This window comes from Macaca thibetana, chromosome 2 (genome assembly GCF_024542745.1).
Source record: "Macaca thibetana thibetana isolate TM-01 chromosome 2, ASM2454274v1, whole genome shotgun sequence".
NCBI classification, from domain to species: Eukaryota; Metazoa; Chordata; class Mammalia; order Primates; family Cercopithecidae; genus Macaca; species Macaca thibetana.
The window spans coordinates 71,157,031-71,183,597 of NC_065579.1; the positions used below are offsets into that span (position 1 = coordinate 71,157,031).

Sequence of the window (26,567 nt, forward strand, 5' to 3'; positions counted from 1 at the left end):
CAAACGCTTTGGAATTAAATGCAAAAAAAAAAAACAAAAACAAAAAACCTTGCAACAATCCAAACTCGTATAGGGAGCAGTTGCTGTCTAGAGGCCAGGTCTGATTCATTTAACATTCCCAACAGGCTTTTGTTGTAGTAACCTTATATAAGTCTGAGGAGGCAGCCAGTGTGTAACATCTTAGGGTTTTGTCATTCCATAACTTCAATCTCAGTTGAATTCCAGTCTATCTTGAAGTAAGAGAGAATGACTGAATAAGACAGGGAGACCCATTTCAGTGCCAGGGACCAGATGGCAGTTAGACACACTATCATTTATTTTTCTATCAGCTGTAATCTAAAATTATAAAATGAACTGATGCACATGGAAGTACTTACTATATTAGAAAGACTAAATGTCCATACAATGGTCTTTCAACCCTTTCCCCTTGTATCTACTAAAGTATAAACTCCCTAAAGAGAAATTGTATCCATTTATCTATTTCCTAGTATCCAACACACTATTCTGCATAGTCAGTCTAAGTCAGCAACAGTGTTAGTTGGAGATATGGTGATGAAAAGCTGAATAGCACATACCCTTGAGGGTATGGAGTTTTGCAGGGCAGACAGACAGTAAAGAAACACAGTGACATGTCACACTGCCACTTGGCATTAACACTCCAGGGAGCATACCCGCTTCACACGATACTCCTACCCTATGCAAGTTCAACAGACATGGTGAACATTTCTTTGAAAAACAAACAAAAAATAACTTTATTAAAAATAACTACTGGAGTATATGGTAATTCCATTCCATATGCAAAAGTCCCAGAATGAGAGAGATAAGAAACATGGATCTGCCTCTCCCCCCACCAGACTGAGAGCCACAGTGAGCTCTCACAAAGAGCAGCTTGCCACACTGATTGTGACTCTTGTACTGTAATATATGTATTTCTTTTTTCAATATGGTCTCTGAATAACAAGTCAAACACTTCACCTGGTACTCAAAAGAAATCTACTCCAATGCTAGAAAAAAACTGGCTGTGTTGAAGTTGTGTGCTACAACGTGTACTTCCTAATAGGTTTTTCAAAAGTTTGAATATTAAGTAATTTCTGCCTGCCACACTGACCTTAGCATTTAAGACATAACTTCTCTGTAACTACAACTCTTAATGCTAATTTCTCTCCAACGCAGTTCAATCACTAACATCATTTTTACTTTAATGATGAAAAACATGGTCTCTTGAGTCAGCCAGCCTGGATTCAAATCCGAATTCCAAGCAATTTTTCCTGCAACCTTAGGCAAGTTCCTTAACCTCTCTGTACTTTAACTTCCTCATTTAAAAATTGGAGGTAATAGTGCCTCTACCTCCAAGGGTTGTTGTAAGGATTATAAGAGATCCTGCAAAATGCTTAGCATGAGACCTGACAGTTACTTACTACTCAATAAAAGCTAGCTATTATACTAGGTTCCAGCTCATTCCAAACAAGGTTTAAGGCAATTTTACAGGTAATATGCATTCAATAAGTAAATGAATCAAAAAGTCATTATTTAGACTAACCTCTGCTAAACTTATTCCCAAGGGACTGGCCTGACTATGTTAGTGACTACCACTTAACATGTTCCACTGCTGTTACCCAACAGTTCATAAGCTTGTTAATAAAATTCTTTTCTTTTTCTTTTAACCCTATAGGCAACCTTGATTCTGTCAACTGTATAAGAATGAAACTGAATAGTGTAAAATCACCTCTGGGTGATTTTAAAAATGGTTATACATAGCCAAAAACGTAAGGGTGAGCTTGAAAAATAAGTGTCATATAATACATTTAAGACACATTTAAATTTTGTAGCTTAAATGACAAAATTGAAATTTCCATCTTCATACAGACAAAAATGAACCACCAAACCACAATGTTTATCTTTCAGCACACAAATTATTTCTACTTGCTATAATAAATGTGCTTTAATTTTTGCATTGTGTTTGTGTGTGTGTGTCCCTAAAGCATAACCCTCTAACACCGCAGCTTACTAAAATATTTCAAATGCAATAACATAAATAACAATGACATTTAACTTCTAAACCACTTTTATAGTTTATATTATGGAAAAAAATTATTTATCGTGCAAGTGGCTTAAAATTCTTAGTAACCCCTACGATAATACCTTAATTGTCCAACAACATATAAAAAGCAGTACTTCAGCTTCATCCTCCACATACTGGTTATGCTAGGTAAATATGAATATTTCATCCAAGATTCAAGTAACATCAACACTGACTTTCTAAAAAGTTTCGGATTTAGCAAAGACTTGTTTTTAATAATAAAATGGATAGTATTACTAAATTTTAAAGCCAAATATCAGCAATCTCTTTTTGACAATATCTTGTGGAAAAGTAAACTGGTAAATCCATGAAGGCATATAAGGCTACAATAACTCAGGACTATTGACCTTACTCTATGCCATACTATGGTACAACAAATGACTGCGGAATTTGTTTTCAAGACCAAAACCTAACACGATTTATCACTAAAATTCAGTTTGCATGTTTTAAAAAATGATCTTTTTATGCTTAAGTCTCCAGGTTTAAAGCAAATAAGATTCACTTAAGTATTAGAAAAATTTTTAGGAATCCCAAAATATAAGTTCCTTTGAAACAAAAACTACTCAATTTTACAAAGCCACCTTGTCTAAATTAAGTGATATTAAAGGTATAATTCATAGGAAGATAGCAAAGTTAAAAAGCAAGAAAAAAACAAAAAAGCAAAGAAAAAGGAAGAATTATGGATTTCAGAATATGGAGACAGATCTGGATTCTAACCATGGTTCCAGTACCTACATTTTGGAAACTCTAGCAATTTAAACTTTTTTTAGTTTAATAAGTAAATTTACTTATTTTCTTGATGTCTTCAGCTATAAAACAGCGTTAATAATACTACCTAGAGGAAATAAAGGTTTTTAAGGCAAAATGAGGTAACATTAGGGAAGAAGAGTCCATTAGAAGTTTCTTCCATGTCTGTATTTTGTCATAATGAACATCGCTTGCAAAAAGCAGGACAGTGATCTCTAAAATGCTGCGTTATACAGCAATTTTGCTGTAAATGAAAGTGATTCCTTTGTCATTTCCATCTAGAAAATTAAACCTGATTTCAGAGACCTCCAAAAAGAACAAACATTTTTCTACAATTTATATTAAAATTCTGTCAATGACTCCTTTGCATATAACCTAAATTGCCTAAGCATTATGGCTCATTTGAAAGTTCTTATATACTTCAATCCAGAAAGCATATCTGCTTTATTCATTTCTCTATTTCTGTCCCCAGAGAAGTGCCGGAAGCATTGTGCATGAATACACTCCTTCATTCATTCAGCAAATATTTACTGAACCCTTATATTGTGCCAGGTACTAGGTAAGTAGTGGGGTAGGGTAACACATGACAAATGAGAGGGCCCTGCTCAGGAAGCTCATAGTCCAGTGAGGAGACAATATTTGTCAAATAAATACAGAAATAATTAAGTTTCTATTATCATAATGCCACAAAGGAGTACAGAGTATGGTGAATACATGGCGGGAACCTATTCTGGTTTTGGGAAGGAGGGCAAGGCTCCCCCGAGAAAGAATATTTAAATTGAGATATGAAAACTGACTATCAGGTAGCCACATTTAGGTAGGCCAAGGAGTGAGATGGAATATGCAATGGCCACCAAGTCAGGAAGGAGCTTATGTATGTAGTAACCAAAAGGCATGGTAAATGAGAAAGGCTGGGGATAAGGACGGAGAGTTGGATAGGAGAAGAGATAAATTTTTAGTGTTAAACAGAGTAAGAAAGTAATAGTATTTGAATATTTAAGTCACATTGTCTTTTTCTCATGTAAATCTAAGGGAACTAAGTCTTTACTCCACAATATTAAAGATCTGTAGTCAGAAGATCTCGATTTTTATCTTACTCCCACCAGTTACAAGTCACTTAACCAACCTGAGCTTCTTCATTCTCTTCGTAAATATTACCTTACCTACTGAGACTACAATAATAAACAGTCCCTATTCTTACAGACCTTACATCCTTAAGAGAAAGAGACAGATGTATAATATATGGAAGACATCCCAAGTCCTATAAGAAATTACATCCAAAAGCTGATATAAGGCTCCTGCAAAGCCCAGCATGAGAATAAATGAAGACACTGGTGAGCTGCAAACTACATGTATACACATAACTCCGTGAACTCTTAACTATCCAACGTGCAGAGATCTAAAGTGACAACAATACTGCAGCATGTGATTGAAAGATGATTAAAAACAATACAAACATTAATCCACCATCCCAACAGAAGAAATATCAAAACTATAATTGGCCTCAGACATAGAGTACTGGCAGAAATGAACCAAGAACAAAATCTAAAATACACTGAACAAATGCATTATATTATTTCCAAAATTTCCTCATAGTTCAAAACCTCTTTCCATAATGACAGAATTATGTGCCAAAGGTTAGTATTTCATACCTCCTTCAACAAAAGGCAAATACTTACATTGTCATCTAGAAAATACATTAATATTCTTCCTTTACCATCACTGACTCATGTTCAGTTTATGGTCTATTTACACCACCGCACCCTTCTTAATCCAGCACAAAGTCAGTTATCCTCACATAATTTTCCATTTGTTTAACTGGGTCTTCCTTGTCTGTGTACTACATTACTCATGGTACATTATTCCTGATTTTACTTCATTCTATAGTAGCATACTTTTTCTATTTTAAAAATCGTATTAATTTCCAGACCATCTTAATTTCAACCATCAGGTAAGAGAATACCTCTACTCCAAAAAAATATTTTTGCATTAAAAAGTTACTATATTGTTGAAAATATAGTAACTGCAGAGTACATTCAAAATTCAGCATAGTCTGATGATCAACTTATACATAATACAGTAAGCTATGATTTATTACATGTTAAGAGTAAGCCATGATTTATTACATGCTAACCTTTATGGATATAAAGTTATCACAAAGAAATTCTGGCATCAATGAACATACTCTTACAATTCTATTAAAACCCTATCCAATAATAATAGTCATGAGCTATAACTGGTCACAATAGAGGATAAAATTTGCATAAGGGCACTATTTTCTGCAAGAGATAAAATGTAAGTGTACTGTTTTTTCATTCTTTAATGTAAAGTAAGAATGAATTGAAAGTCACAGATGATTCTAAGAAAAATAAAAATATGTAACAGCCTAATTCTATTATTTGCAGACACACACACAAATACAGCCTAAAGTCAAGAAAATGGGGGAGAAGTAAAATCTCAAACAAAAAAGACGATGTTACCTCCAAGAAATGCAAAGTACTTTCTTTTCTAGTAACGGGCACACTAAACTCTCCTAACATTATTTGAAAAAAGTTTAAAGTTTTGTGAAAGAATTCCAATCCAACTAGTATCAGTTTTACAAAATGAGAGTAAAAACAGTCCTAAAGTAGAAAAAGAAAAGAATGTTCTTCTAAGGATGGATATTAACTGTTGTTCTCCCATCCTATTACCTACCCTTAAAAATGAACTGTGAGAGTAGAGTCTATCATTTAATACATCCCTAAAAAAGAGGGGGAAATCTGTAAAAGTTAACACTGACCCTTTTTTTCCCAAAAGGTTCTTTCCTTTATTGAGGAATTTCACTCCAGTTCAAGAAACAACTTTTCATCTCACAATGGCTTCTTAGATGTACTACATAAAATACATTTACTTTGCAACTTCCTCCACTCTTTTCAAAAAGCACAACCAACGTCCCTACTCCAGAAGCTGAACTCGAACAGGACTAGCTTCAGAAAGTCTGTCCCTACGTGTGTGACCTTGGGCACGTCATATAATCCCTCGGTTTCCTCATCAGCATCCCAAAATGAAAGCGCTCTGAAAGCAGTAAAGGAGTAAAAACATACTTGGGTATGACACCTACGAGGGTCAAGCCTTTCTGTTTAAGGCAAAATTACCTCCTTAGAGGGCCACATCATTAAACTGGAACTGAATCCGTAGACCTCAACATTTGTCTCTTCCTTCTTCCAGTGCTCCCCTTCCCTCAAAGGGCATAACCCGAGTCACCCCCGACAGCAGACTGCCCAGCACCCTTTCCTTCCTCCTCCCTTTCTCTTATTTACAAAGCAGGGGGAAAAGAGCTGCCTCACCTCTCCGTGCGAAGCCACACCTTCAAAGGACCCCACCCCAGGCACATCCGCCCTCTCCCCTCTCCCGGGGCACCAGGGGCCAACCTCGCCCTTCCCCTCCCGCCCCCACCTAGAGGAGACTTCCTGGAGGCGTTCGGGCCCAAGCCGGCAGGCGGCATTTACAAACCCGCTTTACGCCACTCGCGTAGGGTAACCTCGCTTACGCCCGTAGGGCCCCGCTCTCAGCCCCGTCCGCTCCGCCTGCCAGAATCAAGCCCGAGTGCCTCAGCCATGGCCCCTGCGTGACCCTAGACCTCTTCTGCTCGGTGCAAAGCTATGGGGACTGGGACAGAACAGCTACACCTTACCAGCAACTGAGGCACTGACTTCACTTCCCACCTTTGCAGCCCTCTTCAACTCCCGGATCAATTCACTCCGGCGACGCCGGAAGGACCCGAGAGGAACCAGGCGTTGTCCGGAATCCTGCCCAGCCGGAGTCGCGCAGAGGCCTATGGGGACTCGTAGTCCCGCTCGCCAACGTTGTCCGGAATTCCTGCACTCGGAAGACTACACTTCCCGGCAGGCCGTGCGGGAGATCCTGAGGCGATGGGTGGGGACACTTCTAGCCAATACTAGGAGAGTTCCCTGCCTTTGCGGGAGGAGGTGAGATGAAGAGAGATGGTGCACGGAAGGGAGAGGAAGGGCGGGGCAAGCCCTCACCTGCGCCAATCAGGGTGCCGGGTAGGCCCCGCAGGCGCCTCACCCATTGAGGGGGCGGGCTGACAGAGCAGAGGAAGGAAGGGGGTGAGGGGCCCGTGGTGGGGATCGTGGGGTTGTCGGGCTGAGTATGCCGTACGGGTGGAGAGGAAGCCTCGGGGAAATCACCCGGGTGAAGGGAGGGCTTGGTGTGGGGACTTGCACAGGGCGGAGGAGCAGCTAAGCCCCGGGCACATCGGGCAACCAGACCCACGCGTCGGGGAGAGATAGGCTGAGCCGGGGCTCCCAGCAGAGACGCCTGGGTGGGGCAGGAGACCGCTCCAGGTGTGAGCCACAGAGGAGGGGAGAGGGACCCCCAGGGGAGGGGAAGTGGCAGAGCAGCTGCAGAAGTGCGGGGAGCGGGAAGGTACACGGGCAGCTGCTTTCCGCTGCCTCCGGCCCGGGCAGCTGCAAAAACAGCAGGGGGAGGAGCAACAGCTGCCAAATTCGCCAACTAGAGGAGGGAGAGGCGGAGCTTGGGTCCCTGTAGAAGCCAGAGGCGCAGTCTGGACTGTAGTTTCCCGGGAGAGACGAAAGCAGGAACGAGAGCGGAGCGGAGCACAGTCCTCCGAGCACCAGCTCCAGCATCCCGTCAGGGGTTGCAGGTGTGTGGGAGGTAAGCGTGGGTCCTTCTTCGGGGCGTCTGCACTGCCCTGGAGAAAACGTGTTCCAATAGGAATTACATCAAGATACAGCTAAAAGAGTCCGCCTTGGGTTAGGAAACCGGTGTAAACCCTCTCGGGTGAAAGATTTACATTTTTGGACTGTAAGGGCAAAAAAGCAAAAAGAAGCTTGACTCTGGGTATAAAGGGCGTGGTTAGTGTTTTTGGTTTGAGTTACACCAGTAAAACTGTTCTGGGGGGATCTCAAGATTGAGAAAAACCCTGCTAATTGAGGACGAGGTGGATGTTATCTGGTGGATGTTATAGGTGCGTAGCGTATAAAATGCAAAAATTTTGCTATTGATAAAGAATGACTTCTGAACTATTTCACTAGGAAGATAACTTTGCGTTCTTCTTCAGTGTCTACCTTTATGTTGGTTTATCAGATTGTTCTGCTACCGACCTGTTATCCAGGGTGGTTATTCTGCAGTTTCATAGAATTGCAAGAAATCCGTATTAAAGAAGCAAATGCAGGCAGGAATAGTCAGGATAGGATGGGCTCTGACTTAATCTATCAAAAGTATAACTTTTGCCAGCAATAATGTAAAAATGAATTTTAATGAATGGATAGTTAGCTTTCTTTCCAGTGGCTCTGGAATATTGGAACAAAGACCTGGATTCAGCCTACAGTGGGAACATATGGTGTACCTCACTGCTGCTCCTTATTCTCTCATTTGTGTCCGATAATATGTGTACATTTTAAAATCAAGAGTACATGGAAAGCTGTGTGGGAATCTTTTCTCTGGGTAGAAAGTATGTGCTGAAGGACTATCCTTAATATGTGTTATGATGGTGGGTTCAGATTTAAAACACATGTAGTGTCACAAAATAATAGTTTATTCTCGGTATTAAACCATATGTGTATTCAAAGCAACGTTAATTGTAATACGTATGGATGGAAATATGTTGTAATGCTGGGTAAAGATGAAAGTCTCACCTACCTTTGTGTAATTATGACAAAATTACAGCCTTTTATTTTTAGAGAAGTAGTAAGAAGCTATTTTCCTAGTTCATTTTCATTTTGTTACAGAGGTTCCCAGATTACATGGCTTTTAATCATAGTAGCATATTGCAGCAAATTTTGCTCTGAAATGCTTTCATTGTGACAGTTGTATATTTCAGAGTCTGTCTCAATACTTTAATCTATGTTTTTTTAATAACCAGGGTCAATAAAATGGAGTAATTGCCTTGTTTTCTCCTATTTCTGTGCTCTCCTGAGTTCTCGGGATTTTACATTTTATTTTTGTAATGCATGCCAGATTTCTCTTTGAAAAGAAATGGCTCAAATGAATTCTCTTCCCAGCTTAAAGTTCAGTCCTACTGCGTGCTACTACCGGTAAGCCTAAGTGACTTATCAGTGTATATACTCTTCCCTCCCACACTCTCACATACCATAGAAATATATAGACAGATAGCTCTTAGAAAAACAGCTGCTTTTTGATTATCCCTAAGCAGATCAGCTAAGTATCAAAAACAGCAAAGAGCTTAGAAGAAAGAAAAAGCAACAGTAGCTGCTAAACTTAAGCACTGTAAGGATCAGATTTTATCTTTGCTACAGCACTGGAGAATCTATTAATTCACATAGCTGATATGGCCCTGTGAAAATGATGTTGGGGTTAAAAAAAAAAAAAGTGGGTATTAGGGTGACACTTGGAAAAGATTGTTTGCCCTTGTTATTTGTGATTAAGTGAATTGTCTTGAATCAGTCTTAGATCCTTTCTCAGACTCTACTACTAATTCGTTTTGTGAAACTGAATAATTGCTGTCTCTGGGTTATTTCCCCCATGTAATAATTATAATACTAGCAATGAAATTCTTTCCGAGCCTTTATTAAAATATCTGTTTGAAAGAGTTTTATTGGGAAACAGTTAATAAGCAAGCAAATGGATAGAAGATAAATATCTAAACAGTTGAAATTAAGATGTACTTTGAATCTCAGCTTTTGATAGGTCTTCTGCTCTGAGGCATGGTAAAGGCTAGAATCTCATTAGGAATGAATGAGTTTGTGGTATTAAAGTACTGATTTTTTTCACCTATTTCCAAGATTTGGATCCTTTTTACTGTGTCAGTAAAAGAGATTGGGTTTCAATATCATTTGAAAAAAGACCATATTTTTACATGAGAGAATATCATTGGCGGTATATGGCATTTATTTTTTACTTTGAACTCTTGATTCATGTTAGTTAATATTCACATTCAATCTCAGGTAATCTGAAGATTTTTCTTGATTGGTGTTGAAAACGTTCGTTTTATGGCAGTTTATAATTCTGTGTAAAATGCTACCTATGTTATAAGCATATTACTTATTCTGCTCTCTAATTTTACTATTGGTATATGGCTATCAGTGAATATATATGATGAGAAAGGAAAAGCAACAGAGTGCAGAATGTCTCTCTTGAATGGAAATTGCTCAGGGGATGATTGTTCTTTAGCCAAAAACCTTGGTTAATTTCCAATTACCATATCCTTTGGTCCTTTCTTTAGAATTCTGATTCTAAGCCTTTTGAGTAAAAATAAGTTAGTATGGATTTCTCTTCAACAGGAGGATTCACTGATGCATGCAGCACAAAAGAGCAAGACTTAAAGGTCCAAGATCAAATGGTTTTGGTAAAGAAGGAGACAGGGGAATAGATATAAAGAAAACACTTGAGAAACACACCTTTAGCAAAAGAGAAAAAAAATTTCTATTTTTTGTTAAGTTCCCATAATCCATGATTCCATGGCCTTTTCTCCCCCAGTCATTCATTAATTTGTACAGGCCTGTATTCATACTGGAATACATTACTTTTCTAAGTAAAATTGAATATTCAAAATCTAATGAATACCAGTCTGATTCCAGTTAAAATGGCAGTTTTTACTGGAATACATTTTGGATGATTAACCTTCCTTTTTTATGCTTTTATAACCCATGAATATTCAAAATCTAATGAATACCAGTCTGATTCCAGTCAATGGCCATTTTAACTGGAATCAAACTGGTATTCATTAGATTTTGAATATTCATGGGTTATTAAAGCATAAAAATCCTCCGTGTACACTCACTTCTAAGTGAAACATTATTTGGACAAAATATCAAGAAGTAAATACCTAAAATGATGTTTTGCCCCTTTAAAATAATAAAGGTACTTGAACCAGACACTAAGATGAGCAAGATACCATTTATTTAATTAAGCAAATTCCAAAGGTTAAACACTGCTTTTGGGATCAGAATTAACATACACAAATAAGGGAGAGTTTTTTTGTTGTTTCTTTTTTTTTTTAAATCTTCTAAGAATTTAGTCTTTAAAATTTGGAAACTGTGTTTTAAGTAACTACATTATTAACTCTTAGATACCATGTACTTCTTTTCTATCTCCTTTTAGTCCTGAGCACCTTATGTCATATTCAGCGTAAAGAAACTGAGTAACCAATTACTGAATTAGAATCATTGGACATTGGACAATACTTCTATAATGCTCACATTAAGACAATTTGCCCTTTGATAGATAGAGTCAGCTGACCTCACAGAATGATTGCTTATACATTAGTCCTTCTGAGAATGTCTTTATGCTCGTTTGCCTTTGCGAAAGTGTTGATTGAGGACAATTGGATTCACACTGTGTGGGCTGCAAATACGTTACAAATTTAGGCGCCAGCGTTTCTAAATTCATCTCAGAAATAGGATATATAGGCAAGGGTAAAGGAATCTCCAAATGGTGGCACTTAAGGTCTGAATTTCACAGACAGGAAAATCCAGGGCACACCACCATTTAACCTCAAGGCCCTGGAGTTATACCTTTGTTGAAGCTTATCTGTAGAAACCATATTTCATTCTATAAAAACTTAATTTGCTCTTCTGTTTTTCTAATTATTTCTTCCAAAAAAAGAAAGAAGTAGACTGATTTTGTTTAAGCATATGTAGAGTTGGTCATTAATTGTTTTTTGCATTTGACCTTCTCGAAACAAATTAATCTGATTGGTGTTAGAATTAAGAATCTAACGTAATTTTTCCTAAATTTTAAGACCTATACAATTCTCGTTAATTGTATATAGTTTTTTAGTAGTAAAATTAATTATAGCAAATATTTAACTACCTTCTGTTTACTTTTACCTTCATGTTGATGGATATAAATTGGCTTGCTTAGAACTGATAATTAACCTGCCTTTTTCTTTTTTTTTTTTTGCCTTCTTCTTTTTTTTTTTTTTTTTTTTTTTTTTTGAGACACAGTCTGACTCTGTCGCCCAGGCTGGAATGCAGTGTCCTGGTCTTAGTTCACTGTAACCTTGAACTCCTGGGCTCAAGCTCTCCTCACACCTCAGACTCTCCAGTAGCTAGAACTATAGGCAAGAACTACCATGCTTAGCTAATTTTAACTTTTTATAGAGATGAGGGTCTCACTGTGTTGCCCAGGTTGGTCTCAAACTCCTGACTTCAAACAATTCTCTTACCTTGGTCTCCCAAAGAATTGGGATTACAGGTGTGAACCACCATGCCCTGCTGATATTATTCTTAATGATTAGCACTGTGCCTTGTGTAGGGTAAACTTAGTTCATACCATCTTTCTCACCAGATACTTAGTATCTTTAGAGCTAACACCGAGTTTCATTGACCTTTGTATTCATTTTGAGAATTCTTTTACATAGTTCATACTTGGTAAGTAGTAACAATTTGGATAACTATTTGGCAATCTATAATGAAACATCATTTTGCAAACAAATACAACTAGTAAAATAAATTTTTCTTAGATATCTGTGTTAGTCCTAAATTCAGCCCTCTGCCAACAATGGTTGCTTATATTACGGCTAAATATAAATATTGCTGTCTTTTGTTGGATTTCTAAATGAGTAGAACAAATTTTGTTATTAACTGCAACCGTGTGTGTGTGTGTGTGTGTGTGTGTGTGTGTGTGTTTGCACGCATGGGCGCATGCTTCAGACATCAATTTATTCATTAGATGCTGTTTAGGGTTTGTGTGGTCCTTTTCTCTCCTTGCCTCTAGAACTCTGCTGATTTAAAGATGTGCTTTTCCTTAAATAAAGGTATTTTATGTAATACCTCCTCTCCACTACACATCATTTCCATTACTTTTTTTCTTAACAAATAGAGAAAAATAAATAGATGAATGTAGTATGAGGCCTCATCTTAACTAAAGTTTAACTGGTCATAAATGTTCTATTTTCAGTGAAAAGGTTGCATTGGGAGGCCTTAGTAAAGCTTATATTGTACCTGAATTATATAGGTATTTGTCATATCTGAGCCATCATTGGAAACGAATGAGTTTTGAGACGTGGCATTGTCAGTGCTCAGTGTCGGCCTTCTGTATATAGCTTGGTGGCGAAAACTTACAGGGTGCCTTCAGTTTCAGCCACTGCTTGGAGGCCCCCTTCTGATTCTGCCTAGGAAGGGAGACTTCGGAGCTCCTCACAGCTCTTACTTAATGTGGGAAGGAAAACAGATGAAATGTTTTTCATTTAATAACCTTATTTTGTCAAACTATATTGTTTTTCCCAGGTGTATCTCACACCAGCGTTCCCAGTAAGAGTAGCTCAAATGTCACAGTGCTTTCTATAGCACAGCCAGGCAATTCAGTGAGTACCTATCAACTTGTAGTCCACTCCTAGCATCTTTGCTTTTCTTGAACAGACCCCAAAGAGGCCACCGAAACATTTCTGATATTTTACCCACATTGGATTGCTTCTGTCATTTTCTTGATAAACTAAATTTTGTTGCTTTGAGGTCATTTAACCAGATCTAACTTGAAGAGCTGATTTTATTGTTTTTATACCTGTTAGTAGTATGCTAGAGATACCACATTGTGATGTATAATTTTTGCCTTTACTTGAATTAAATCAGTTATTGGAGCATTTAATTGTTGTGTACTTCACGAAGCAATTTAGAATCATTGAAGCAATTAGTGTTTTTGAGATATATTCATCCTTCCAGTTAAGAAACCTGTACCTAGTCTCCTAAATTGCTTACAGATGTTAAATCCCTTATTCGATGTCTGTGGCAGGTTAAATAGTATCTTACATCTTATGTCCTTTGACATACAATACCAGATGAAATTATATAATACCAATAATGTCATAGCTATATAAAAATAGAATAATTTTTGGCTTTGGTAAATTAGGAAACTTTTTTTAAAAATTATGAGATTTTGAGTGCAAGGTATATCAACTAAATCTAAGGCAACAAAGTTTTTGTATTTCAAAGTTTCTGAAATATTCTTTTAAAAATGCAAATAACTAGTTATCTAGATAAGAAGAAAAAGTCTTAAAATTTAAAAAATAAATAAGGAATAAAAATGAAAAATGCTAATAACTTTAAAGGTGTAAATAATAGCTATTTGTTAATATAATAGCAGATTTAATTAATAATTAGTAATATAAAATTGAACATTTTGAAAGGGAGAGAAAGAAATCTTATCCAGGATTATCTTAAAAGCAAATTTTTCCTCACATTGCGTGCCCCAAAAGTGATTAACAATTTAAAAAATAATTGTAAAGTACGTATCAACTAGAAACGCGTTCAGCTGCAAGTTTTATGCGCAATGAGATAAAACAATAGGGATTTATTTTTCCAGAACAAGAAGTCTGAGGAGAGTCGTCGTTTGCTTTTTGTTTACAGGCTCGATGTTGTCAGGGTTTTGTCTTTGTGATTTCTGTTGTGCTTGCTGTAAGACAGATGCCTCTGTTGATCCAGATATCACACTCTCTTTCAAAGAAGGAAGAATGAGGAACAGTTGTTCCTGTTGAGTCTTTCTCTTTTAATCAGGAAATAAAAGCTTTCCCAAAGATCCCCAGCAAATGTCCACTGTGCACTAACTGTCTCATGTCATATGGCTGTCCTAGCTTTAATGGAAGTTGAGATATCAAAGACTTTTGGCTTCTGTGGTAGATGGAGCAGGGGAACAAAGGTTTGAGAATGACTTTTGGGTAACTGTCAGTAGTTTCAGCCATAGTCTGATGACTAAAACCATGTTTATTTTAAATTTTATTTCTTCTCATTCTTATCAATTTTGTGTGTGTGTATGTGCGTGTGTGTGTGTAGTAGTTTAGCAACTCTCACCTTCCCACACCAAGTGTTCACTTCAGTGATTTCTAAATTTTAAGTCCCTGAGCAAAGGCATTCCTCAGAAACTGATGTCTCTCCAGTTAAAAGGACATCTAGCTACTATTGCATCTAATATTTTTCCTGTACTTTGCATTACAAACACTTTTAAAACTTGATAGTTCTATAATCTGCTTTAAATCTAAAAGTATTCAGTAATCTCTTCATATAGACCGCATTAAAAGATATGGGTATAATGCAAATAAAAGAAAAATTGAGTATTAGGATTTCTTTTATGAAGATTTTCTTAGCTGCCTGAAAAAGCAAAATAAGTCGTTATTCCCTAGAGGAGAGCCTACTCTAAAAATTTGTTACCCTAGAAAATGATATTATTATCCATTTCAAAAATGTGAAAAATATGAACATCTATAGAGTGATTATTACCTAAATTATGTCTCTTTCATACAGTGACACTTTGATACGGTTTTGGTGAATTATGATTCCTTGAGGTAGGAAAGTGTAAGAAGAAAATTGAAATAGAGAAAATGTAAATAAGTACATTAATTTTTTTCTCTGCCTATAAAACTCTCATAATCTACTCTCATATTGACTGTAGAACCTTGGCAAAATTGTAGTTGTCTTTACATTTCTGTATCAACATTTTTACTGCCTGATTTTTACATTTCTATCATGTTACCCTAGGTGAATGGCTTTATTGGGATAAAGCTTTCCAGATTACAGTCACGTGTAAATTTCTAAACTTTTCTACAGACAATCTCTAGTGTTAGTTTGGATGCTGTAGGGGGATAAAACAAATTACTGTTTGGCATAATCTTTTGTCAATATAGTTACTAAAAGAAGGCATTGGAAGACACATTTACATTACAACAAGGATATATGACTTAAGGATATGATATTACAACAGTTACTATGGTAGAAAGCCAGAAGGAGAAGAAATTGATCTATGTAGTAATCAGGAAAGGCTTTGAGGAAGAATTAGGGCAGTTGGTATGTTGCTTAATTGCAGGGGATGGCAAGCTAGGGCCTGTAATCACAGTACCTTGTTTTATAAATAAAGTTTTATTGGAACACAGCCATGCCCATTCATTTACATCTTGTTAAGGCTACTTTCTTGGTACAACAGCAGAGTTGACTCATTGCAATGAAGACGTGACCCACAAGACTAAAATATTTCCTATCTGGCCCTTTTAAAAAAGTTTGTCAACCACTGGTTAAGAATGTCAGCTCTACAGTCAGAAAAAACTGGGTTCAAATTTTTGTTCCATAGTCATTAGCTATATGATATTCAGTATGTTACTTAATCTCTCTAAACCTTAGTTTTGTGATATGTAACTTTACTCAAAGGTTGTTTATGTTGATATAATGAGATTTTACATAGAGTGCATCGCACAGTACCTGGCATGTAGGAAATGCTCATTAAATGTTATTTTATCAAATGTTAGGTTTTATTTTATTATAATTTATGTTGTAAGTTAACTATAACTTTTTTTACTCAAATAAGGATTTGAAGCTCTCATTTTAACTCCCCTTCAACCCCTAAAATAATGTTCAGGACACCAAGAAGGGTATCGTCTAATTGTGAGAAATTTAGAAGAGTTGCACAGAATATTGTACTAGGACGGTAAGATTAATGTAAGAGCCAAACAACCTAAGTGTATGGAAAAAGTAATGCTATACTTTAAAATATAGTTAATTAAGACTGAATAGCTTATTGAGTATTGAAGGATGCCAAACCAGTCAGTTTTTTATAAGTTAAGATACTTTCTCAGAATTTAGACAAAAGTAATATTTAAAGGTGAATATAATAAAGAGGAGCCATCACTACCAATCTTACAGAAATAAAAGTATTATTGGGGAACACTATGAACAATTATATGGCAAAAGATTAGATAACCTAGATGAAATGAACAAATTGCTAGAAAGACACGAACTACTAAGACCAACTTAAAAAATAGAAAATTCAAATATAGACTCAAAAATGCTCAACGAAATACTAGCAACCCAGTCTGGCAACAAAAGCATTAAATACCACGATCCAGTAGGATTTATTCTAAGAATAAAGTTGGTTTAACATGAAAATCAATTAGCGTAATACACTATATTAATGAAATAAAAGACTTGTAATTATCTCAACTGAAGAAAAATATTTGACAAAAAACAACACACTTTCATGATAAAAACATTTTACAAACTAAGAATAAAAGAATTTCTTCAATGGGGTAAGTACGTCTACAAAAAAACATAATTTTAAAAAAAGAAAAACATAGCTAACATATTTAATAGTGAAAGTCTGAATATTTTCCTTTAAGATCAGGAATAAGTCAAGGATGTCAGCTCTCACACTTACTCAACACTGTACTGGAATAAGTTGTTGTACTTATTCAACAACATTGTCAGCTCTCACACTTATTCAACACTGTACTGGAGGTTCTAGCCAGGGCAATTAGGCAAGAAAAAGAAATAAAAAGCTCCCATATTGGAAAGGAAGAAATAAGTTTCTTTTCACATATGAAATAGTCTTGTATATAGAAAATCCTACGAAATCCACATGAAAAACTATTAGAACTAATAAACAGTTCAGCAAGGTTGCAGGATACAAGATTGATATAAAGAAATTAATTGTATTTTTATACACTAACTGCGAACATCCAAAATCAAAATTTTAAGATTCACTTAAAACAGCATAAAAAAGAAATAAAATACTAAGGAATAAGTTTAAGAAAAGTGCAAGAATTTTACAACAAAAACACTAAATGATGTACAAAACATCACTGAAAGAAATTAAAGAAGACCGAAATAAATTGAAAAGTATCTCATGTTCATGAGTTGAAAGACTTAATATTATTGAGATGGCAGTATTCTCCAAATATGCAGATTTAATTAAAATGTCAGCCACCTTTTTTGCAGCAATTGACAAGTTGATCTTAGGACTCAACATGGAAATGCAAGGAACCCAGACATATATGTGTCAGTAGAACAGAATTCAGAGTCAAAAAATAATTCTTTACTTTCAGTCAATTGATTTTCAACAGAGTGCTGAGACAATTTAATGGGGAAGGATATTCCTGAACACATGATACCGAGACAACTGCATATCCACATGGAAAAAAATAAAATTGGACTCTACCTCAAACCATAGACAGAAATGTTACTTAAAATGGATTACAGGCCTAAATGTAAGAGCTGTAACTATAAAACTCTTAAAACATAGGAGTAAATTATTACCATAAATGACACAGTAGTTTCTTAGATATGACACCAAAAGCACAAGAGACATAATAAAAACAAATTGGACTTCCTCAAACTTAAAACTTTTGTGTTTCAAAGGACACAAGAATTGAAAACATAAGCCATATAATGGGAGAAAATATTTGCAAATTAGATATTTGAGAAGAACCTTATATGCAAAGCTCATAAATAACTTATAATTCAACAATAAAAAGACAACCCCAATTAAAAGTAGGCAAAGGATATGAGTAAACATTTCTTCCTCCAAACAAGATATAAAAATCCAGTAAGCACATGAAAAAAAAATACAAAGCATTATTAGATACTAGGGAAATGCAAATCAGAACCACAGTGAAATACTACTTCACACAAACTAGGATGGCTACAGTCAAAGAGACAGACACCTGTAACAATACAAAGTAGTGGTAAGGACGTGGGGATATTTGAACCCTCATAAGGTTTTGGTGCGATTGTAAAATGATGCTGCCACTTTGGAAAACAGTTTGGCCATTCTTCAAAATATTAGCCACAGGGTTAGCCTATCACCCAGCAATTCCACTGTAGGTATATGCCGAAAAGAGTTAAAAAAATATTTTATCTACACAAAAACATCTACAGGCGTTTATACCAGCATTATTCATAAAAGTGGAAACAACCCAGTGTTCATAGTTGATGAATGGATGAACATAATGTTGTATAGGCATACAGTGGAATAGTATTTGACCATTAAAAGGAATGAGGTACTGATACAACATGAATGACCCTTGAAATCATGCTAAGCAAAAACACCACAGAGGCCACATTTTATATGAAAGATAATCTAGAATAGGCAAATCCATGAAGACACAAAGTAGATTACTAGTAAGGGACAAAGGGGAACAGGAAGTGACTGCAGATAGTTGAGGGGTTTCTTTCTGGGGTGACAAAATGGTCTAAAATTAGATCATGTGATGGCTGTACAGCTTGATGAACCTATTAAAAACCACTAGATTATACACTTTAAAAGGGTAAATTTTATGGTATGTGAACTATATTTCAATAAACCTGTTTTTTAAGTGAATATATAAAAAATTTTTAAACATAGGGAAGAGTTACAGAAGATTGAATTATGAGGAGCCCAGACTAGCAGATAAAAAGTAATATAGAACAAGAATTCATTTTACGTCACTTGGCCTCAGAACACCATGAAAAATTAGCGAAGAGAAACTAAGACCTAGCCACACTTTGTTAAAGTTTTTTTGTGTTTTGTTGTTTTGTTTTGTTTTTTTAATTTCAAAAGGCAAAGAAAAAGCATAAGCAACTTTAAGCAGATAGAAATAAAGGAGGTGGAAATATCAGCTTATTGTAAGACTTCTTTTTATTTTATTTTTCGTTCATAGAAAATGTAGGAACAAAAAAATGTGATCAAAACAAAAAGAAAAACCAGAATTTTAGAATGACAAATACTAAAAAAAAATTACAATTATCAACAGCTTTAGTTCATTAATGAAACACAAAATCCATCATACTAGATAGAAAAAAAGTCAAACTATTTAATATTTAAAAGAGACAAAGTTAAGCAAAATAATACTAGTTTAAAGTAAAAGGATAACGTAGCAATAATAGACAAAAATAAGTTTTAAAATGTAAGCCAGCTGTATTTGTATAAGACAAAACAGAATCCGAGGCAAAAGCCTTTAAGGTCAAGGAGGTAATTTATGTTACCTCCTTTATTTATGTTATAAATAAAGGTGTAATGCATAGTGAAGACTGAATAGCCATGAGTCTGTTTGTGTCGGTCACATAGAACTAACATAGATAAACCAGTCTGAAAAAGAACTGTAAACATGGCCCTTGGTGCCAGATCTTGATTCAAGAGGGAAAAAGTAAGTAGTCATACAACATTAAGAATCATGAAGGGATAAAAATGGACTTTGGAAGAAGTGGAGATGACAGTGTCTTAGAGGTGGTAGCACTGATGATGGAGATTTGAGGGAATTTGAGTACAAGATCAACTAGTTTTGTCCGTGAATTAGCTCAGGGATTACAAAATAGGTCAGCAGTCAGCTCACAGGTAAGAGAGCGTGTGTGTGTGTCTGTGTGTGTTTACTGTATCTAAATACCCATTCTCTACAATGACTACCATGCTCTCTTGTCTTACAGTGAGCTCTTTTTGGTCATTTTCCCAGCCTCACTGGTCTCTAGGCATTTGGTTTGTTACTACTAGTTTGGGATAACAGAGAAACTCATAAAGAGGACTAAGAAAGTTTTGAGTCCAGGCCGGGCGCGGTGGCTCACGCCGGAAACCCCGCACTTTGGGAGGCCAAGCGGGTGGATCACGAGGTCGGGAGATCCAGACCATCCTGGCTAACATGGTGAAACCCCATCTCTACTAAAAATAAAAATAAAAAGTATCCAGGCATGGTGGCGGACGCCTGTAGTCCCAGCTGCTGGAGAGGTTGAGGCAGAAGAATGGCGTGAACCCGGGAGGCGGAGCTTGCAGTGAGCCAAGATCCCACAACTGCCTGGGCGACGGTGCGAGACTCCGTCTCAAAAAAAAAGAAAAAAAAAAGTTTTGAGTGGAGCAGCAAGAAAAGAAAGAATAATTGTAGTAATTCAAAAAGAAACCATTTTAAATCAGCTGAAAACATAAAGCATTTAAATCTTTACAAGGATTGCATTTATCTACATTCAGTTTGCTTCATGTTATTAAAAATGACTCACTGAGATACTGATATATCACTATTTTGAAATTATTCCCTTGCTTTTATGATTAAGGAAGTCAACTTTCATTAAAATACTGAATGTCATTTCGTCTCTTCTGTGTCTTAAATTTCTGTTTGTTTTTGTTGCTCTAATTTACTCTCATACAATGTTCCTTTTATGCCTTACCTTAGCCTAATGGGAACATTTTATTTTTTGGTTTGACTCCTTCTCAACATCCACAAAACATATTAAGGCACCTATGCTTTTTACCATCATAAAAACATAATGTTCAGCTAGCTCCCTGGCATGAATAAAACATCACTGAAGACCATTAACCATACATGACAAGCTACAGTACAGTAATTGCTATCTTTATACAGGACAATCGTGACTATAAGGCTGATGACTTAAAGCCATAAACCCAGTCTCACTTTAATAGTGCACCAACTGATATTTTAAGTAGTGTTTTCTTTTCTTCTTTTTAGAATGACTTATAAATGAAAAACTTTAACAGGAAGATCTCATTTATCAAATGGATCCAGAATTTCCATTGTAACACACCTTAGAATGCAGGAAATAAGCTTACAAACCCAGCCAAATTCCTTGCTGTGAAATTCACCTTACTCATTCATTAACCTTTATGCAGAATCTGTTTACTGTTAATAAACTGTTTAATTTACTATTGAATGCTATTTATATGTTTAGACAAATTAACAATGACTCAGTATAAACAAAAGATGAGAGAGAAAAAAAGCTAAGAAACTAAGAAAGCATAGTCGCTTGAAGGGTTCATGTCTTGACCTCAGAGAAGTGCAGAGACATAAGCTGTGGGGCGGTATGCGATGCTCAGTAGATACTGGCTGGGTGAATGAAGGACAGAGCCAGTAAGTTTTAAAAAATGATCTTAAGGCATAAGAAAGAGGATTAATTGTTACATTTCCACTTTTCTGGAAAAGCTAAGTGAATTATACATTTTCTTAAAGTTGCATGCAAATGGGTAAAATAAAAATAAATTTTGGTGCTTAAAAAGTAAATTCACAGCTATTGGTAAGACACCCAGCCAGGATGACTTATTTTCAGAGAAATTAAACCAAAGCTTTGCTTTTCTTCTGGATGTCACTACATGTATATGTTACCCAAATATCTAAAATGACAGCATTGAAATGTCTGTTTTAGAAATGTCCATATGAAATGATTAATTACACATTACGTAACATATCTTCTTTCCAGGTTGAATTTAGCAAGCTCTGCGAGAAATATTTTTCAGCCATGCAGTGTAGCATGGGAAAGTAAGAACAAGATAACTGCACACAGAAATTAATGAAATAGAAAAGGCAACATGGAGCAACGGGTTTACCATCATGTGTTCATGATACTTATTTGTGTATCATGTAAAGACTATTATTAGTATGTGAAGAGAAAGTGAAAGGTTTACGGGAGGCAGTGGGTGTTGTCTAGAAGGAAGTGCAGACCTACTTCACTGTTTTTGAGACTGAACTTTTTACTTTGACCTAAGCACTAATATCTTTACATGCATACATTATCAGCCTTAGTTTTTATGACAATCCTATGAGACAAGTACTGTCATAATTCTCATTTCATAGATGAGGAAAGTGAGGCATAGAAAATTATATGGGTTATTTCAGGTATCACCACACAGTAGCTAGTTTGCATTTGTTTTCAGCCAAAACATAGTTCTGCAATATAATTATGACCTCAGAAGTAACCAGAATACTTTGTATATTTCTATGGAATTGTCCATAGTTGCTTCACAGTATTTGTATACTGTACCTTGCATTCTGCAACTATGAATTCTCTTGTGTTCTTAAAAAATTAGACAGTTGCAATTATATATCTAAACCCTATAGAAATAATAAAGTCAGTATGTAAAAACACTAATTTCAGACAAAAACTAGAGAATGTTTCATTATAATGTAAAGAAAAAGAATAGAAAATCCACTGCAAGCTTACTTTAAATTAGGCATTTCAAACTGGCAGCTTGACATACTGAAATCTTTCTGTCTCACCTCCTGCCAGCGAAATTATGTCTTGCAGAGTTTATTATATTAGGAAAAAAAACGATTTTCTTTGGGTGAGGAATATCCTCTTCAGTTGCCACAGACTCCACTATTCTCCATTATACTGGACCAATTCACACATTTATATTATCTGCTAAGAAACTGCAGGCTTCTGAGTTTGTCAGAATTTTCAATCATGAGCCCCTTGGTAAATTTAAAATATGCTATTGAATTATTAACATAATTTTTAGAATATGTCTACTTGATAAAATGAGGTAGACCTATAATTACACAAAGTAAGTCAAACTGTATCAGAATAGTTTTTCAAAGCTTAGTCTCTACAAGCAAAGATTAAATTATTAAGCAGTCAACCATATCTGTTAACTTCTTTAAACGTTTTCTCCACATGGAAAGGAATAGGAAATGAGATATTTTTCTTAAGCCAGATGAAAAATTTGAGATGTGTTAAATTGCAAGATGTGTTAAATTACTCTGCTAAATATATAGATCTATCAGAGAATAGTGTTGAGGTTATCGACAGAACATGGTGATGGGTTGTCAATGGCATTTTCAGGCTGTCAACTGTCAGGATGAAACTAATTGGTACATTGTATGCAGCATTATCATGTATGATTTGTTCTAATATCTTTTCTAGTACAATATCTAATATCTTTTCCATGTACGGTAATAAAGCCTACAGTATTAGTGATTCTCCTTCATGTGTGAAATGACATTTTAAAACTGTATATTGTCCCACAATATAAATGGATTTTGTTTCAAATTGTGTTGTATGAAGTTGAACTTTGTGAAATTGCCAATATTTGACTATTTTTGACCTACCAAAAAAAGGTAATTTATATGGTTCAACCTAATACAATAGTTATGCCAACCTAGATAGTATTATGCCAAACTGGGAAAATGTTTTTCAACAGAAACTGAAATACAGGTTTGTTTTGAGATTAGTAATAAACATGCATTGTGTCTCTGCTTCCTGCCAACCCTGAGCTCTCAAGGAAGGTCATTTTCTCTCTTCATCCTCCTAAGTCTTGCATGTATTTGGGTTTCCCAGAGCTTGGCCATAGGGTGCCTCTTCTCCACACTCCCCAAAAAATCTCATGCAAATGTGCTCATGGATCCTAAATGTATCTCTAACCCAGACCTACACTCTGAACTCTGACCTCATTTATTTAACTACTTTCTTAACTCTCGAAGTGGATGTCTCATGGGCACCTCAGATTTACCTATCCAAAGCAAAGTTCATGATCCCCTATCTCACCCCTCTCTGCTTTTGTTCCATCCTTCTCCATCTTAATGAAGGACAGCTCCACCTACCCAGCTGGTTGAGTTTAAACCTGGGAGTAATCCCAACTCACCCTTCCTTTCTGTTACCTCTGTCTTGTCCAATTTTTTTTTTTAAATAAGTCCATAATCTACCCCTTTTCTATCTCCATTGCAACCCCCATAGTCAACTATCTTCTCTCACCTGTTACAATAACCACCCAATTTCTTCTTGAGCTTCTACTTTAGACTCCCCATAGTCTCTCCTGTATAACTTTATAAATTATACTGTGTTTAGGAGAAAATGCAATATCCTTGCTGCTTACAAGGGCCTAGATAACCTAGCCCCTACCTCATAAGCCAGCCTCTTCTTTGTATTATTTCGTTCATTGTATTATTTCAGTTCTTTAATCACAGAACTCTTTTCTGCCATCAGGCTATCATTTTATTCCCTCTCTGGAATACTGCTTTCCTCCTTAACTCTTACTTATCCTCAGCTCTCAAATAACACTTTCTTAGAGAGGCTTTCCCTGATTCTGTCCTTAATCTAAAATAGGTCCCACTTATTCTTTTATATGACATACTATTGCTTTTTCTTCGTTGCACTTAACACAGTTTTCAGCTAGGTACTTTAATGCATGTGTGTTTGTTTAATGTAAGCTCTGTAAAGGTAGAGCTCTTGTCTGCTGCTTTCACCTCCATGTCCAGGGCCCAGTCCACAGTGGATGCTATCTGCTTGAAATGAAAAGTATAGTCTATATTGGATGTTGATACTTGAGGAAAGCCAGATGTTCAGAGGAGGATGTGAGGGGCTTTTGGAAATGTGGTATGGTTTCAAATCCCATCTTTGTTTTGGGTGACTTTTCTGAGCCCCTAGATTGTAAGTTTTCTCAAAACAGTTACTTCGTCTATTTTGTGTAGAGGGCACTGCTCTATTCCCAGTGCCCAGAAAAGTGCTTGATAATTAGGGATGTTCAATAAATATTTGTTGAGTAAATGAACTGTTTCCTCTTTCACAAAGTTCCTTTCTCATGAAACTATGAGGGTGGTAAATAAAGAAAATATAGGAAGCATCTAATATATAGCAGGTACTCAATAATGCCAGAAACCCTAATGGGCTTTTCAAAACATAATTCCCATATTTTTTACAAGAGTGATTCTCAGAGGCCTTAGAACCCCATGAAGATTGGGGGTAGGGAGCAGTGAGGTGAATATCTTAAACTTACCCCTGTGACCTTTTTCAGACTACCTAAACTTATACTTCATGTCCAGTGCCTACTACAGACTTGCTATTTTGATGAAGAATATATCATATTCTTCAGGTGTGCTAAGGCAAAGATTAAGAAAAATATGTCTAAATCTTGCCTAGAACCAATGTCACAAGAATAATAGCTAATAAAGGAGAACTGTAGATCAGAAGACTATCAGTGTTGTTAGGCTAAAGTATGTCTGTTAAAAAAGGAACTGTGAAATAATTATATAGTGATGCTACTGTCTCTCTTCTGGTAAGAAATATCAGAATGTGTGCTTGATAGAGTGTCTCTCTGGGTATATTACCTTGGATTCAATTTTAAAGGCATTTGCTAGCCCTTAATGTTTTTTAAAAGGGAGAGAGGAATAGATTTCTTGTCCTCCAAAATCATGTATTAACCTTACTTCAAGTTTCTTTTTCAAGGGAAATATTTATACTCCCAGTGACTGGTTGGAAGAGATGCAGTTATGCCACATTTACCTTTGTTTTATCCAGTTTAAGAATTTGTGAGCTCTGTATTCATTTTTATACTGGTTAATTAGGCATGAAATCCAGGAGGGATAAAGGAATGAAGGTTAGAGTCACCACAGGCTGTCACAAATCCCAGAAATAGGGGAAGTGAAAATTCACCAACCGATTGAACCACACATTACATACAGCCAGACCCTGGGCTACAGAGGTGCATCTTCAGCAATTGGAGTAGATGAAAGTATCTCTTAAAGCCCTCTATTGATCTATAATTGTAAAATGTTTACAAGCATTTTGATTGTGTATACAACAAAAATAAGCAACTTTAAGTGCCCTACTTCTGTGGCACATACATTTTCATAAGTTACAGATTCTGTTATCTGTGCTTTCTTTAGTATATGGACACTGTTCAAATTTGAATATTCTAAATGTCAACAAAGAATAACAATGTTTATGACTTGACCATAAGGAAATCCACAGTGCAAAATCTGAATTTTCACGTCCTTGGAACATACTGGAAGTGTCACTAATCAGATAAATCCATTAGAAGGAAAACTTCTGGTAGAGATATAATCCAGAAGGGAAGTTGATTGAACACAACTGCATTATTTGGTTATAGCTGAACTGCCTCACTGTATTCAGATTCATCCAGGTAAATCCTTTCATTTTCTTCCACTTCAGGAGTTCTCAGTCTTTGCTGGTCTGCATGTCCACCATGGAGTTCAGGTTCAAACTATTTTTGTCCATGTCCTTACCCAACCCTGAGTAGGTGCTTGCTTCTTGGATCCCTGCTAGCACTTTTTCATTCCCTATTAACTAACCACCTAGTTGGCCTCCTCTTGCTTCTTTCTTTCTTTCCTGCTATTCACAGATATTTTTGATAGCTCCTTCCTGCAGCCTCAGGCAGCTCAATGAGCTGTTTTGCTGTCTGATCAAAACATTGGTTCAACAGATCCCATTCCTTCTTGACTTTTATTCCAGTCTTTCAACAATCCTACCAGGTTACTGGGTCATAGCTCTCATTGTAAGCATTAACA

The 26,567-nt window shown here is 36.1% G+C and overlaps 2 protein-coding genes across 4 annotated transcripts in view; one reads left to right on the top strand and one right to left on the bottom strand.

Moving 5' to 3' along the window:
* Positions 1-6,575, bottom strand: part of PDCD10 (programmed cell death 10) — a 51,575-nt gene extending 45,000 nt beyond the window's left edge. For both annotated transcript variants that reach the window (XM_050780039.1, XM_050780038.1), the window contains exon 1: positions 6,501-6,575. The gene's annotated coding sequence lies outside the window, so the exon portion shown is untranslated. The remainder of the gene's footprint in view (positions 1-6,500) is intronic.
* The window catches only part of SERPINI1 (serpin family I member 1), a 480,054-nt gene that overhangs the window by 386,034 nt on the left and 67,453 nt on the right, over positions 1-26,567 (top strand). Inside the window, exon 2 of one of the 2 annotated variants that reach the window (XM_050779977.1) lies at positions 7,402-7,504. The gene's annotated coding sequence lies outside the window, so the exon portion shown is untranslated. Of the gene's footprint in view, positions 1-6,784; positions 7,505-26,567 lie in introns of those variants that run through there. The other variant, XM_050779976.1, reaches the window with a different exon arrangement.